This window comes from Periplaneta americana, chromosome 9 (assembly GCF_040183065.1).
Source record: "Periplaneta americana isolate PAMFEO1 chromosome 9, P.americana_PAMFEO1_priV1, whole genome shotgun sequence".
NCBI lineage: Eukaryota > Metazoa > Arthropoda > Insecta > Blattodea > Blattidae > Periplaneta > Periplaneta americana.
Genome location: NC_091125.1, coordinates 118,263,795 through 118,279,665, shown reverse-complemented (window position 1 = coordinate 118,279,665; position 15,871 = coordinate 118,263,795).

Genomic DNA, 15,871 nt, shown 5'->3' with positions numbered 1-15,871 from the left:
AAATGATGTGACGTTTTAATTAAGAACTGTATAATTATTTTATTAGTAAAACACGCAAATTGAATGTCATAACAGAAATTATGTATTTTATATTATTATATTAATTGATATCTCTTTTTCAATGGTTGTACGATCCTTTTTAAGAGGATGCATAATCTGATTCAAGTTAGGATGACATTTTAGAAAAGTTTTGCCCACTCGTAATCAACCATATTGTTCTTGAAATTATTCACTTGCATCCTGTTTTGTCAAGATAACTCTTTAGTGTCATTCGCAGATCTTGTTTGCCCATTGGAAATCCGAATTCTGCTATCTTCTCGAGATGTTTCGCAAATATATTCCCTTCTCTGTGAATATTGTTGGCCGGCCTGGTTTTGCATTGAGGTTGCCTTTGAGTTTATTTTTATGGTGTTACGTGGAATACCATAATAAGCTAATGTTATAGTATAGTTGTGAGAAAACATCATTTAAGTTACTCCAGTAGTATATCAGAACGTCAATCTTTTCCTATTTTTAAAAAATATCAATCCGGCAAATAATGTATTAAATTTCAAACTTAAATTACTTTGCTAATCATATTTACTAATTTACCAAATTTTTACTGCTGAAAATGCCGTTTCACAATGTAACAGTTTCCAAAATATTTTCCAAACTACCAAACAGTTGATTCACTTAGAACAGTGCTGTTGCCTACAGGTAAGTTCTGAATACACTTGGTTAAAGTGTTTTACTGGCTGAAGCTGCTATTTACACACTACAATTGAAACTACTAAGTTAATACTGGTACCACATTTTCTGAAAGATATTAAAATGTATGTTCTCTGTTGGGCCAAGTGTTGTTGTTTTCTAATGCCAGGCATTTGACCTCTTGCACTCCAATATTTTTCAAAGATATTATCATGACCAGCCACTGAAGCACAGATTTTGAGATGTTCCGAATCCATTTCTTGGTTTATGTTGCACAATGGACAGTTAGGGGACTGATATATTCCAATTCTATGCAGGTGTTTGGCCAAACAATCATGGCCTGTTGCCAATCTAAATGCAGCTACAGACGATTTTCGTGGTAAATCGGGAATTAACTGTGGATTTTGATGCAGAGAGTTCCATTTTTTCCCTTGAGATTGTGTTATTAAATTTTGTTTGTTGAAGTCTAAGTATGTAGATTTAATAAATCTTTTCACAGAGTAATATGTAGATTTAGTAACAGGTCTGTATGTAGCAAGTGTAAAGTTATCCTTAATGAGCCAATGACGGTAAGGGAGAAAAAGATATCAGTCATGAATTAATTATTTTAAAATAACAGGCAATGTTTCTAAACTGCAGAACACTAGAATAAAATTGCACAGTATTCTAGTTCTCCCTAAATTGGATGAACAGCAGATTCATAAAGAGAAAGGACAGCAGAAATGGATTTAAGATGTTGACAGAATTACAAACAAGTTACATAAAATCCTGAAAAGCATATGTAGTAAAAAGAAGACGGGGAATACCTATGAAATAACTTTTGAAGAAATGAGGCCAGAATTGGTCAAGAAGTGGCCTAACTATGAAAGCTATGTGATAATGATAATAGACTGTATTTGGTAAACCACCTACCACAATGCAAAATAATAATCCTTGTCACTGTAATGGATAGAAGGAAAGCCAAATTGATAACATTAGTTATAACTTATCAGTCAGGAACTAGCTTCAAAGGGTTAATACTAAATGAAGTAGCTCAGTTGGTAATGCAACTAGCTACGAACTGGAACGAAAACAACCCTGTCAAATTGAGTACCAGATCTTTTCTATGTGCAAAAGGCGGTCAGAATGTGGTACTGACCACACCATCTCATTCTAGTGCTGAGGTCACAGAAGCATGGAGCTGTATCTCCATGCCCCCCCCCCCCCCAGGCCTTTATGGTGTGTAAAGACCGACTGTGCCACCCAGGCCGACGATATTTTATGTAAAGAAATGGAACTATTTTTGGGCTTACCTTTCTACTTGATGACAGCATTAACATGAATATGTGGCTTTCTCTAGTCACACTTAATGCTCACTTGTCTGCTATGAAAAAGAAGTTGTGAAATAAATCATTTTTTTTAAACAGAATATTTCAATCTTACATACTTTTCGACTCCAAAATGCTTTGTTAGTGAAGCTGAGAAAAGTAGGGAATTAAAACGTTCAATTACAGAACTGAAGACAACTGTCATATCATCACTGCCACCTCTATCTTGAAGGAGTAGGTGGACTTTTCGAGCCAGTTCACAGCTGTGGAATAATGGTTATCATGGCTGACTGTGTAATGAGAGGGCCTGGATTCAAATCCTGGTTGGACAAGTTACCTGGCTGAGTTTTTTTCGGGAGTTTTCCCACAACCCACTAAAGGCAAATGCTGGGTAACTTTCGGCACTGGATCCTGGATTCATTCCACTCAGATGCTCGATAATCATCGCAGTTGATAAAGTGTCATAAAATAAACCAATTTAAAAAAGCTCAAAATCATCATTTGAAAGAAAACATACATTCATCCCCAATTACAGAGAGATAAATTTCAGCAGAGAATTTAACTCAGGTTCGCCAAATTAGTAGGGAGAAATGCTATCTCTTAACTAAGAACAATCACACATAAACCAAGTGTTTAAACTTAAAAATCAACATATCCATGGCTGAGAAACAGAAGTCCAACTTTTTATAAGAAAGAACTCTTTGTTCCAGTTCTTGTCTGCATAAATGAATGTAACAAAATTGTAAATATTCCTCTCCATAAGGTTGCTCTTTGACGAATCAATTATCCTTTCTGGAGGTTTGACTCCTTGTTTGACGATGACTTTAACTGGCTCAGGTCGTCCAAGAAGTTAGTCTCGTCATAATTAATAGTATTATGTGGTGAGATCCCTCCAGTGACACCTCCAGATTAGGGAAAAACCAGTACTCACTCATAGTCTTAGCAGCACATGTAAAAGCTCCTCTGACCCACTTTATATTTTCACCAAACCTGACACTTAATTCCTTATTTCTACCAAGGAAACCACGTAACCAGTCCTTTCCAGGTCGGTTGTCAATGAATATTTTTTCCGTTCTCCCTATCCTGTTTATGTAGCTCTGAACCACATTCCGAATATCAATCTCTCAGCAGGAAATCCCATTTTGTACACATCAATAACTCTTCAACCAAAGTTTTTTTCTCTCTCTCTGCTTAAAACAGTTTAACCTCTCATTCTCTTATCTTATTGTTTATCTTATTATTTAGAGTGATATATGGCATGCCATACTGTTCCAATGCTTTTCGGATACCTAATTTCAGAGATTTTTTTTACCATTACTGGCTAACCTTAAAATCAAACAAATTTTAAGAATTGTTGTTATTAATACTTGTGCAAGAAATGTAAATGGATGTAATTATGTAAAAACTTACCTCGATATTTAAAACTGTGAAATCACAAAATGTAAGTTTTCACAAATAACTTTATAATCCTTCTTATGACGAGTTTATTCTATTACTACCAGCTGCTGTTTGAATTAATATAACTTTCTTATACCATTGTTATGCTCCAAATTTATTTTTGTGCGAACATGAGCAACAGATGTTTACACTGGAGACAAAACATCTAGAGTCTCGAGTGATGTCACAGCGAAAGAGCTAGCACACAACAGAATTATTTGTTACACTACTAACGGAAAATGTTGACCACTTACCTTGTGCTGCTAATCTGTGTTCTCCAACTGAACGTCCTCCATTTCATCGCTGCTGCTGGAGTCTTCACTTCTGTCATCACTCACACCTCCCAAACGTATGATGACTGGATCTACAATGTTGTTGAAATGCACCTTTCTTTCCATGTACTCATCTTCAATTTGCTTTACTCCATTGCAAATCGGAACCCAGTCACTTGCAGTCATCGAACCGACTTTTCTTCGCACAGCTGCTGCACACCAGAAAGAGTAAATGTTGTATTTCTTGATGCAACCCACCCTTTCACAATGGACCAAAATGTTTCTATCGGATTTAATTCTGGCTAATATGATCGAAGCCTGAGGGGGGTGTGTCCTGCATTAATAAAAATTTTATCTATCGGATATATAACTGTTCTAGGTTTGACAATTTTAATTAGTTCATACAGCGTAGGTTTTAACATTTTTGCATCGTACGGAATGCCTTCTTTGTCGAGCCAGTTCTTCATTTCTTCTTTCGGCATGTTGGATGTTGGAGATTTATTCAGTATCACATTATGATAGGAAGCATTATCGAAAATGACTACAGAATTTAGTGGTAAATTTGGAGTTAATTTTTCTTGAACCCATTTCTCATAATTCTGTTGGTTCATTTGGTGGTGATAATCCCCCAATGCCTGATGAGATTTCCACATGAGTAGGGCATTAGGTACGGGTACGAAACCAATTTCTTCTCCAACATGTATTATAATCAGTCTTTGACCTTTTGACACAGGTGAAAGAAGATCACTGTTACTATCGTCACACCATGATTTCTGATCCATGTGGGATAACAAGATATAAGACTCATCTAGGTAAACTATATTGCGTCCTTCTGATCTGTATTTCTTTATGAGTCTTAAATAATTTATTCTCTTCGTACTTATATCGGACTTTTCTATCAGCACACATCTGTTTGATTTAGTTTTCTTCCATCGAAACCCTAGGTTTTGCAATATTTGTTTCAAACTTGAATTTCCACCCTTAAAGCCTATCGATTCTATCGATTTATGCCTTGGTAATTTAACTGTAGGAACCTGTTTCTCTGTAATATAAAACTCATATGCATTTCGTCGCACTACACTCTCGTCGAATTCATCTAGGTCTAACACTCTCTTCTTCACGGTCCTCTTCTTATCTGGCGTTTCAAATCCAGCAATCTGACCACTCGCAACTGTTTTTGCTTCCGCACTGATTCTTTGAACACTGCTGCGGGACACGCTAGTAGCTTTTCTCCCTCTCCTGAACTTTTTTTTAATGGAATTGTAATTCCTTCAAGAATTTCTTTCTTCATGAATTCCAATACATTGTTTATCACTTCTTTTGTTTGACTATGCAATTTTTTTCCTTCTAATGTCGATCTTATAGGAGGCACTTTGAATTATAATTTCAACTGCTTATGTACACTTAATTCTATTAATGAAATACTGTGCAATTATTAATTATATTTTTAAACTTAACTTAAATGTTACTCGCAATGTTACAATGTTACCGCTATATACAGAGCGTTATACCTAAATTCACACATATCTAAGAGTATTCTTACATTACAAATCACACTTTCACAGTACAATTACATATAATTAAGTAAATTATTAATTTACGTTTATACTGTATGCTGATCACACCTACTGTATATAACTATTCACAATATCGTAAAAGAACTTTTATTCTAGTGCAGATATACACAGAAAAAGCTTTCACTGATCCAGCTGCATTCTCACAATACAATAACTTTCGTTCAGAAAATGTTTTGCAGATGAATGGTACCATACCTGCTAGTGCGGGAGGAGGGGGTGGTCAGACCATTTAAAAGTAACGGTCTCCAAGCTTCTAGATGCTCTGTGTACTAGAATTAAGGTTCCCAATGTTCATTGTGAGACGAGCTTATGTGAGGGTGGCAATGAACCTCAGGTTCCTTAAAAGCCATAAGTAATGTTCATTGTTGCTTTCTACCTAATATTACAAATTATCGGAGCCCTCTATCTATATACGTTATCATCTGCTTTTACGATACTATGCTTTTTAGTGTTCGTAACACACATTATATGCTACACTGATGCTCCCCAACAGCGAGGATAACTTGTAACAACTACTACATCATTTTAGTATCACTGCCAGAATCTATAACATGATGCCAAACTGAGCCTTATTTTCTAAATCCATCTCTAATTTAGACCTGACCACAGACCTACAATGAAGAAGGTGGATGAAATATAGAATAAAAGGACTGTACTAACAGACTAACTACCACAGTGAAAAGACTTCAGTGATGATTAACTCAATTCCTGGAGAAATTTCAAGAGCAACGCCATGGATGGAAAGCCTATGTTACAAATCTATAGGAGCTGGGTTTGATTCCTAGCAAATAAATGGAGTCTCATATTATCTCTCTCTCTCTCTCTCCTTTCTCTTGCGGTTGCCCTGTGTCATCTTAAGCAGTGGACATGTACCATGCTGAATAATGATTTGATAACACGAGAATCTCATTACTTTTAAGTGTCTAGTGTAGTGATTATGGTGATGACTAAGAAACAGATTTTTACGTGCTAAAAAGTTTGAAAATATTTATTTTCTTATGTAGTAAAAAAAATGGAAAATAAGTATAAAAATGGCAAAAATAATATTTTTCAATATTACAAAATTTTAAGTATGTATTATAAAAAAAAATCACTCACCAATCATGCTAAGACAGTGGTGGGTTCAAATAGCTCGCTGTTGCAGTAAACAATGAAGACTTACTCTAAGTTTTCCATCACAAACCGATATCGGCGATCTCAGAAAAATGCACGATATTGGGAGGACTATTCAATGTCACAAGAAGTTAGCCTTCCATATTTTATCAAAGGAATGTCACTGACACACAACACAATTTCACCAACGTCTTCTTGCCCTTCCAAAACTTTGGCAGCTTTACACATAGTATGAAATCTATAATTTTTTTTAATACACTTTTAAATTTCTGTTTAATAGGTTCTACTTTGCAACTTTTGAGTGAATGAATTTTTTTCTCAATGCCAAGCACTGCATTAGTTGTCTCAGTCAACAAGTTGATTGATGTTTCTGATTTCTTTATAGAGTGGCACAAAGAACTAAAATTTTCAGACATGTAAGATAATTAATTTTTTAAAGAACTGTCCTTAAGTAAGTTCTGAAGAATTTCAATTGATGAAGTGTCATCCTTATTTAGTTCATCTATCACTGATTTAAAATTTTCAAAATTGTCTGCATAATACACTACTGTGTCTAACCATGTCCCTCAACATGTATCTATGAGGCTAGGTGGAAGTGCAAGATCTAGATTTTTGGCTTTGAACAAATTAATGTTGGGGCTTTCATGAATACTTTTTTTCCACTCAAAATTAATGTGTCCACTTTGACTATCTGCTCACACACTCTATGTAAACCATGTACAATACGAGTATTATACAAGTTACGTGTATCATGTTTCGAAAGCTTACAGAAAGGCCTTCGGCTGCCTTCTTCATATATGAAGCAGTACTCTTAAGTAAGAATAAAACATTATCAAATTTGACCCCATTCAGCCATAACAACTGCAGAGATTCACTGAATAAGTAAGCCATCGTTACAAGATTCAATGCTGATATTTCTCTATGTGCTAATAGAAAACACTGGTTGGAAACTATTTAATTATTTTCTAGCACACCTACCACAATGTTTCCAGCTTTCCTACCACTAGAGTTCAGTGATTCGTTCATGCTTACCCATATAAATATATATTGTAACGGCCACGTGAGGTTCGATCTCACGACCGACAGAGGAAGGGCTAAGTCAGCCGTGACGGGCAGGTTGCGCGCGCATCTGCTTCCTGGGGCATGTGCTGTGGGGAGAAAGGGGAAAGAGCGACCGCGGCAGAGAAGTGGAAATATCCAGATTATTCGAGAATGCCATTCTGACCACGAACTTTTTCGTAACTATAGTTTGGTTATAAAAGAGAAGACGCAAGTGAACGTCAATCAGCCTGTCAGTAAGCCAGTGTTGTTACAAGCAGATTTGGACAGTAAGAGAGTTAGTCTTGTGTAGCAGTGAAGCCAGCTTCGAGACCAGAGCGCGACTTGAGTTGTGTCCGTAACTGTGGAGCCTGAAGCCCGGAGTTCGAGTGCAGTGGACCGCAATTGGGGGACCTGAGTTCGAAGTTCAGCGGATCGTCTCTGAAGGTCTGGGGTTCGAGATTCTGTGAAGGCAAGTGACTGAGCTAGAAGAACTAGCCAAGACAAACGAGCTGTGAACTGAGAACTGACAGTTCTGTGTTGTAAATAGTGCTTTGTGAATATTAGTTAAGATTAACAGTTCATTGTTGTTCGTAATAGTCCAAGTAAATTGTCATTGTCGTCTGTGGAGTGCACTAACGAATACTGTGTTACTGTGTGGAGAGCAAATCCTATTGTTGAGATAATAAAATTTCATTGTTGTTCAGTAAAAAAAAGTGACAATATATTTTTTCACACTCTGTTCTGATATTTCCTTGCATTTCTTTGTAACATGCAGGGACATAGATTTTTCTTAATGTTGATTCTTCTGGTGTTTCAAAATTTGTGTATTTTCTAAAAAAAAACTTTCTAAGCCCTGGACTTTTCCATTTATACTGGGTGGTGCACAAAAAGTAGTCCACCTCTCGTTTGAATGAATGTGATATTTGACAGTTGAAAATGTCATTATCGTATTGTATTGTGTAAACAGCTGCAACAATGGTCAGTTCTATGCATTAATCGATAGTTGGCAGTCTTCTGTTAGACTTTATTTCATTACATTACTCAAATCACATGTTTCTTTTCGCATTCTGCTAGATAACTTACTCGATACAAGAAATATTGCAAATTGTGGAATCATATGTGAGAATGGGTTTGTTTAGGGAAACCCGCGAAATTTTCAGGACTGTTTTTCACTTTCATTGTACAATTAAAATAATTGATGTTTTGCAAGCAAAGCTTGCTTAGAATTAAGTTTCTTTTTTGTATCATGTTGTACGAGGGCTTTTCAAAATGTTTCCGCACTTGTAACATATTTTATTTCTTTGCAGGATACACAAACAGACGACACTATTTTTCCACATAATCACCCAGCTTTTCAATACATTTTTCCCAGCAACCTAACAACTTCTTAATGCCATCAGAATAAAAAGTCTTTAATTGCGCACATAGACAATGATGCACTGCTGAGTCCAAATCTGGACTATAGGCTGGATGTTCCATGATTTCCCATTTCAGTTGTTTTATGGATTGTACTGTGTGGGCCACAGAATGCAGACGGGCATTGTCATGCAACTACAGCATGTCATCTGACAGTCTCCCTCTTCTTTTAGAGCACATTGCAGGTTTCAGTTCCGTCTGAAATACGTGAGAATAGGCCCTAGAGAATCCCAGAAGACATCAACATCACCAGGAGATGCCGGATGCTTCCACTACATGTTTTCCCTCTTGCTTTCGCGTTCATAATGGTGAACCCACATTTCATCACCTGTCACAGTTCTCTGTAAAAAGTTGTCACCTTCTTCACGATAACGTGTCAAATGGTGGGAACATATGTCTACATGGTTGCACTTATGCTCATCTGTCAGTTGCTTTGGAACCCACCTGGCAGAAACTTTCTGGAATCCAAGATTATCGTAGACCAGAAAATATGCAGATCCAATGCTGATATTCAGCTTTTGTGCAACTTCCTCTATCACCACTCTTCAGTCTTTCAGGATCATATCCCTAGCTTGTTTTTCATTTTCAACTGAGGTTAACATTTCCTAGGATTTTGTGAACTTGAAAGAGCTGTAGAGCACTATACCAGACTGTTAAAAAGGAATACAACAACAATGATATTATAATTCACAAATTTATTTTTAACTTAGATCTTTTGTTGTATCAACATGAAGAATAAAAATATATTTACAATAAATTCAAATAACTTGCTACTGCGAATCTTAAACACATTAATAATGCAGATTTCAACTGCTTTTTTTTTTTTTACTGTAAACCAACTGACCAATACTACTCATCGATTTTAACTGTGTATAATGTATAACATACAGATATTACATTCGTATTTCAAACACTATTTTATTGTAAACTTAATTACAACATATAATTTTGGAAGAACAGAACAGTTTAAATAACTGTCACCCAATGCAAAAAAGCACTGATGTAGAGACAGAAGAAGCTGCATTTACGTCCTTATAATCAGCACATTACGTCTGTCTGACGACTTCTGCCATAATTATAGTGAAAACAGAACCCTGAGGTCTGCAATAACTATGCATTATGGAATTTAAGGTGAATTTTTTATTAGATATGGAAACTTCTGTCTCTTGATAGAGGTTATTTATTTAGTTATCTCTCCTCTCTCTCAAACTTCAATAAACGTTTAAACCACTATTGTCAGCATGTTTAAAATGCACCAATTATACGAAGTAAAATACATGCTTCTGTTTGATAGAATTAGAAGACATAAGTATCATATATTATACAATAAATACATTTTGCCTCCTGGAAAGCAACTTGTCTGAATTCTGAATATCAACATAATCGACAAAATATGGTAAGAGGAGTGGCAGGGTGTCATATTTTACTTGCAATGCAGCTGCCAGTAGCATGAAATAAATATACATATGAAGAATATCATGTGTTACTTGTAAAATTATGTTCAAATAAAGTACAGAGAGGTAATTATTGACTTTCAATTTAGGAAAGAAAAAATAGAAGTATTATTGTACAACACAAAGTAAACAGTGAATGAACATAAATCTACCCCTTAGGTAAAATGAAAAGCATACATGTTGCAGAAATGTGGAGAGACAAAAATAGTAAAAATAGCAAAAACATAACATAGTGCACAGTTAAAAACTAAAAAGAAAGGGATTTTGAAGCAAAGATGAAGGTAAATAAGACATATATGGGGTTGTAAACTTGTTACTGAAGAGAAATGTGTTCTGTAACAATCTATTCCATTGCAAGTTTAGCACAATAGAACTTCACCCTGCTCTTATGGTTTTTAGTGGTGTAGTTTACGGCGCTTTATCAATTGCTATGGTTATCTAGCATCTGAATGCTATGAAGGTGATAATGCCAGGTCTAGTACCGTAAGTTACCCAGCATTTGCTCTTAATGGGTTGAGGGGAAAATCCCAGAATAAACCTCAACCAGGTAACTTGTTCCAACCAGGATTTGAACCGGGGCTCACTCGTTTCACAGTCAGGCATGCTAACCATTATTCCACAGCGTGAACCTCTGCTCTAATGAAAAAGTTAAACGCCTAGATTAAAAATGGCCATACGACTTTGCATTTGCTGGCAAAATTGATTGCTTATCAAATCTTGTAGTTTAATGGCCAGTTTTTCCAAGTAATGTTTAATTTGGCTTAACAAATGTTAAATTAACAGCTGGTTTATTTTTAACGTTTTGTTAAGACGTTTTCCATTTTTCCAACATAATTTTGTTTAAAATAACCAACACTTAACTTTAACTGTCGTTAATACTATTCTAACTACTCAACAGCAGTTGGTAATGATTTTGCATATATAAGACAACTTCTTATTGGCTGATATTATTATTTAAATTCTGTACTATGGAGTAAGTCATGAAACGTGTGTAAAATCGTAACCTATTACAGTAGCCATGATTCATACAGTACAGAGAATTGATAAATGAAAGTTGCATTTACTGCTATTGAATAATAATTATTATTATGTATGGTTATATTTTATAATGCTAAATACGAATTTCTGTTTAGAAAAATCTCAGCATTATGACCATCAGGTGACAATAATTACATGAACGTGTGTGTAGTCAACTGTACAGAAAACCCCGAGGAGAATTCCGTATCATATAAAATTCTCTAATTCAGGTGCATGTATAAATTATATGTAATTTTGTCCTAAAGAAGCAATTGCTGCTGAAACATTTTATTATTTACTCACTGCGTATTTTGAAGCACTATTGACATCGGCTATAGTTGAAGAGCTAGTAACATAGAATCTAGAGTTAATAGTAGCTGGTGAATTGGAACAAGTGGCCTATTTCAACTAGGTAACATACAACTGAGTTTTATTTTAAGACATGAAAGTGATTATTATAACTACATACCGGTACCTAAGAAATATTAGTAAATTAATACATAATGTGCATTCAAACATAACAAAACTTAATTGGTATATTAACTTTCATTTATTAGAATTATATTATAGCTAGCGATAAGATATATTTGCACTGGCTTTAAAACAGAAGCGAAAGAGCTGGATTCTTGGAATTTATAATCGTTTTCTTTCCGATGGAAATTTAATTTTCCAGCAGGATAATTACCCCGCGCACACCGCCATAAACGTTCAAAGACGGTTCACGGAAAAGCATGAAAAAGAGGAGGATTGACAAATATCGAGACATCCCACCTCAAAATCCAGATCAGTTCTGGGATCAAGTTCTGGTTACCTGGGAAGATTTCGCTAAGGACCAGAACTATTTCCGCGATCTGGTGGACTCAATGCCCCGAAAATGCCAGGCAGTGATAGACGCCGATGGCATGTGGACAATGTATTAGGTCCACATGTGTATTTCTTTTATTTTTCTTTAATTTGTTTGTTTATCTTTGTTTTATTTCGGGTAGAAAATTGATCTCCCAAGAGTTTTTTAAATTCTCCTAGTGGAGCCAGAGTTGCGAAATAATTCGTTCCACTACACAAAATTATAAAAATGAAGAAAGGTAACATGTATAAAGTTAGCTACGTTAAAAAAAAAAAAGTTATAGCCGAGAATCGAACACGGGCCCCTGGGATGGCAAGCCAACAAGCTACTGACTACTCTATCGGGGTGTTATGACGTAACCGGCGCGACAAGGCACATATAGTTGTTAAGCTTGAGGTCTACGGACAGCTCACATACAAATGTAATCGTGTAAATATTTCAATGTTCAGAACTAGTTAATGTTTCATTTGGACTGATTTACTGAAGCTTGGTGAAACCGGCCCTTACTGTAAACATTCCTCAAAGAGAAACATAACATGTTATTTTCACAACTTTTGTCTGAACAGCTGTGGTGTTATCCGCCATGTTTAACTGTTTGTTAAATGAGTTAACGGCCTGAAATCCTACATTTAAAGTTAACAAACGGTTAAGAATCTGTTAAGCCAAACTGGTGTTGAACAAATGGAAAAACTGTATTTAACAAACTGTTGAAGGTTTAACAGTCGTTAAGTATTCTAACAATACTTGGACAAACCGGCCATAAGTATTATAATTTTACTTACATGGGTTGGGTGAAGTAATGACAATGATCATCAGGGACGGACTTGAACACTCATCAAAATAATTCAATGTTCATAACTTTCAGTTCTTAAAATATTCTCAATGGATCCTGAATTACACTCCACTTCTGAGACGGGCGCTTGTAGGACGAATTTAGTATAGGCTACTCTCTAATAGAATAACAGCAGAAAAACATTCATATCGTTTTTTAATTTTAGGTAGTAGGAGGCACCATCAGGGATTAGCTGGAAGAGCCATCTGTATCTCAAAAATATAAAATTTGGTTAATAAATCGTCATTAAGAATTTAAATCGTACCATTCATCACTTAAATAGGTTCTTTTATATGCCACAAATTTAGCAAAACGTAGAAACACCAAGTTCATTTGTCTCTCGGAGACCGTATTTTAGACTTTTCGCCCAAAAATACCCATTGCCCTTGAGCTAGCTTGAAGTAGAGATAATTTAGTCCAGAGGCGAGCACAGTAAGTTCAATTCAGGTAATTCGTACATGAAATACTAACACCACAATTATTCTTTGTCACATCTTGAATATGGTCTCTCATACTGAGGTAGGGGAATGAAATGAGAAAGAATATTTCTGCCAAAAAGGGCTGAAATGAGAGAAATGGGAAGATCTCATAATGATTAGTTTAGAACTTTATACTTTCAATATCACGTGGGAACACACATGCTTAAAGTAGAAAGAGGCACATAGATTTCAATATAGAAAGAAGTGCAGAGTTCGTTTTTAAAACTCTTGAGAGAATAGCTTCATATCATTCAAACTAAATCTCCATATCAAGTACCAAGTACCTAAATCAAACAACATAAAGTCACAGTATGTGGGTTCTTTTGGACGACTTACATTGCTGTAATGCATCTGAAAATGCATTGCATTTTAAAACATACATTAGAATAATGAAAACAGTTCAGAAGAAAAATATTGCCCAGTGACATGACTACCCCCTTTTCCATTTTAAACTACAATTCTGTACTTATATATGACGACTGTGAATTTTAATATGGAGAGATTATTGTACTGCAGGACTCCACTCAGCGGCATTCGCTAGTAGCTTATCAGTGTCTGCCTTGCATTTCATACATGCTGTTCCAGAGCGTAATAATTTCCCGTTACAAAGTTATCAATACAAAAACGGTAACTCACGTTCAACAAACATAAGGCATCTAAACATTATCAGATTTAATTATCCCCATAATTTAAGCTAAAGAGTACAAATTGCAGAGTTTCAATTCACAATACCCATTAAAAAATTTGTAGGTTGAAACTATAGAGTTACTTAGAGGGGAAAATATGGCAGAATAATTCAGAGAGAAAATGTATTTTTGTCTAGACAGTTGACATTCAGAAATCACTGTAACATGTATCTAGTCAGATCTTAAGCCAACAATACACTACAAGGCACCATTCAACAAAGAAATAAGTTAAGTATCAAACAACTATCGTAATGCTATATTAACATATGTCACTTTCTGAAAACTGGAAAATGAAGAGTTCTCTGAATGTCATTAAGGTATATTTTTGTGAGATTGATTACTCACATGTTTTAAAACAACATTTAAATGCCCTATTGATATAAATCTATCGTGGGCTAATTATAATTAACCTTACTTCATTATATAAATAACCATAAAATATTTAACAATATATTGTGATAACTCTTTAAAAAATTGGATTCGAACACAGACCTAATAAAACAGAAGAATAAACGTTATTTTACTGTTGTATCTAAGGTACAATGTTATGTTATGCCAGTCTTTCTCAAATGGCGTTCAAGAACGCTTTCAAATGTAGGCTACTTTAACATTGTTGTATGTCTGAATATGGAAGATTATAAGGAACTTCAATGAAATATAGTTAAGAAAAAAAAATGAAAGTTTGAGACTAATAAGCTACAAAGATTAAACGGGAAACAAAGAAGAAATTATCAATAACATATTTATTCCACATCCAATGTAATCTATCTAGGCTTTATATAAGAATCTAGATTTTAATTTACTAGTGTCAACTGTATGATGTAACTATTGTACAGTTTCTTTCTCACAAAACTATACTATCACTGTTTCTCTTTTAATCATAACAAGTGCATCAAACATAAAACACGCACTCATACAAACATCTTGGTTCTCCAGCATCACCACATGCTTAATCACATCACCATCTGGAATGTGACAATGGTCTGATAAGTTCAGTTCCTGTAGAAATTAATCACTGTAGCTGCAAAATTTTCTCATGACAGTTCATGACCAGACTACTGTAAAGATCAAGATGCTGAAAATGCGGTAACATTAAAGGGACTTTACACTTGCAATCAACACATACCAAGAAAGGTACTAAATGAAACATTTTTCAACACAAAACATGTCGATAAACTCCGGAATAAGTTGGAGGACGCAGTGAGAAGAGACACGCAGCAAATGCTGGGCATTTGAAGCTGGAGAAGGCAGACAGAGGACAGAGATCGAGGCGCTAAACCCCAAAGGAGAGTCATAGCACGTACATAGTGGTAATAACAGTACATCTGCAATCACTTTTGCTCTATGGGCACCATGTTAGCAAACGAAATGTGCTGTTTCATCTATAAAGATATTATAGGGTGATTTATTGGCGTATAATTCTAACAGAGTCTAAATATAAGAGTCATTACTTTGCTTGGTAATAATCACATATATATTGTAGTACATTATTATTAAGATCTGCAACATACTGCAATGGACATTCTGTATTGGACAGGGCAGTTTTGTCTGGAACCGTCCAATGTGAAGGTGATTACACACATTCTTATGAGGCTGCAGCATACTGCATCGGACAGTTGTAAGTCAAATGTATATTATGTCACATTACAAAAATAATAGTCTACATACTGTCACTATTCACAGAGGTGAGTTGTAAGTGTATACTGTAA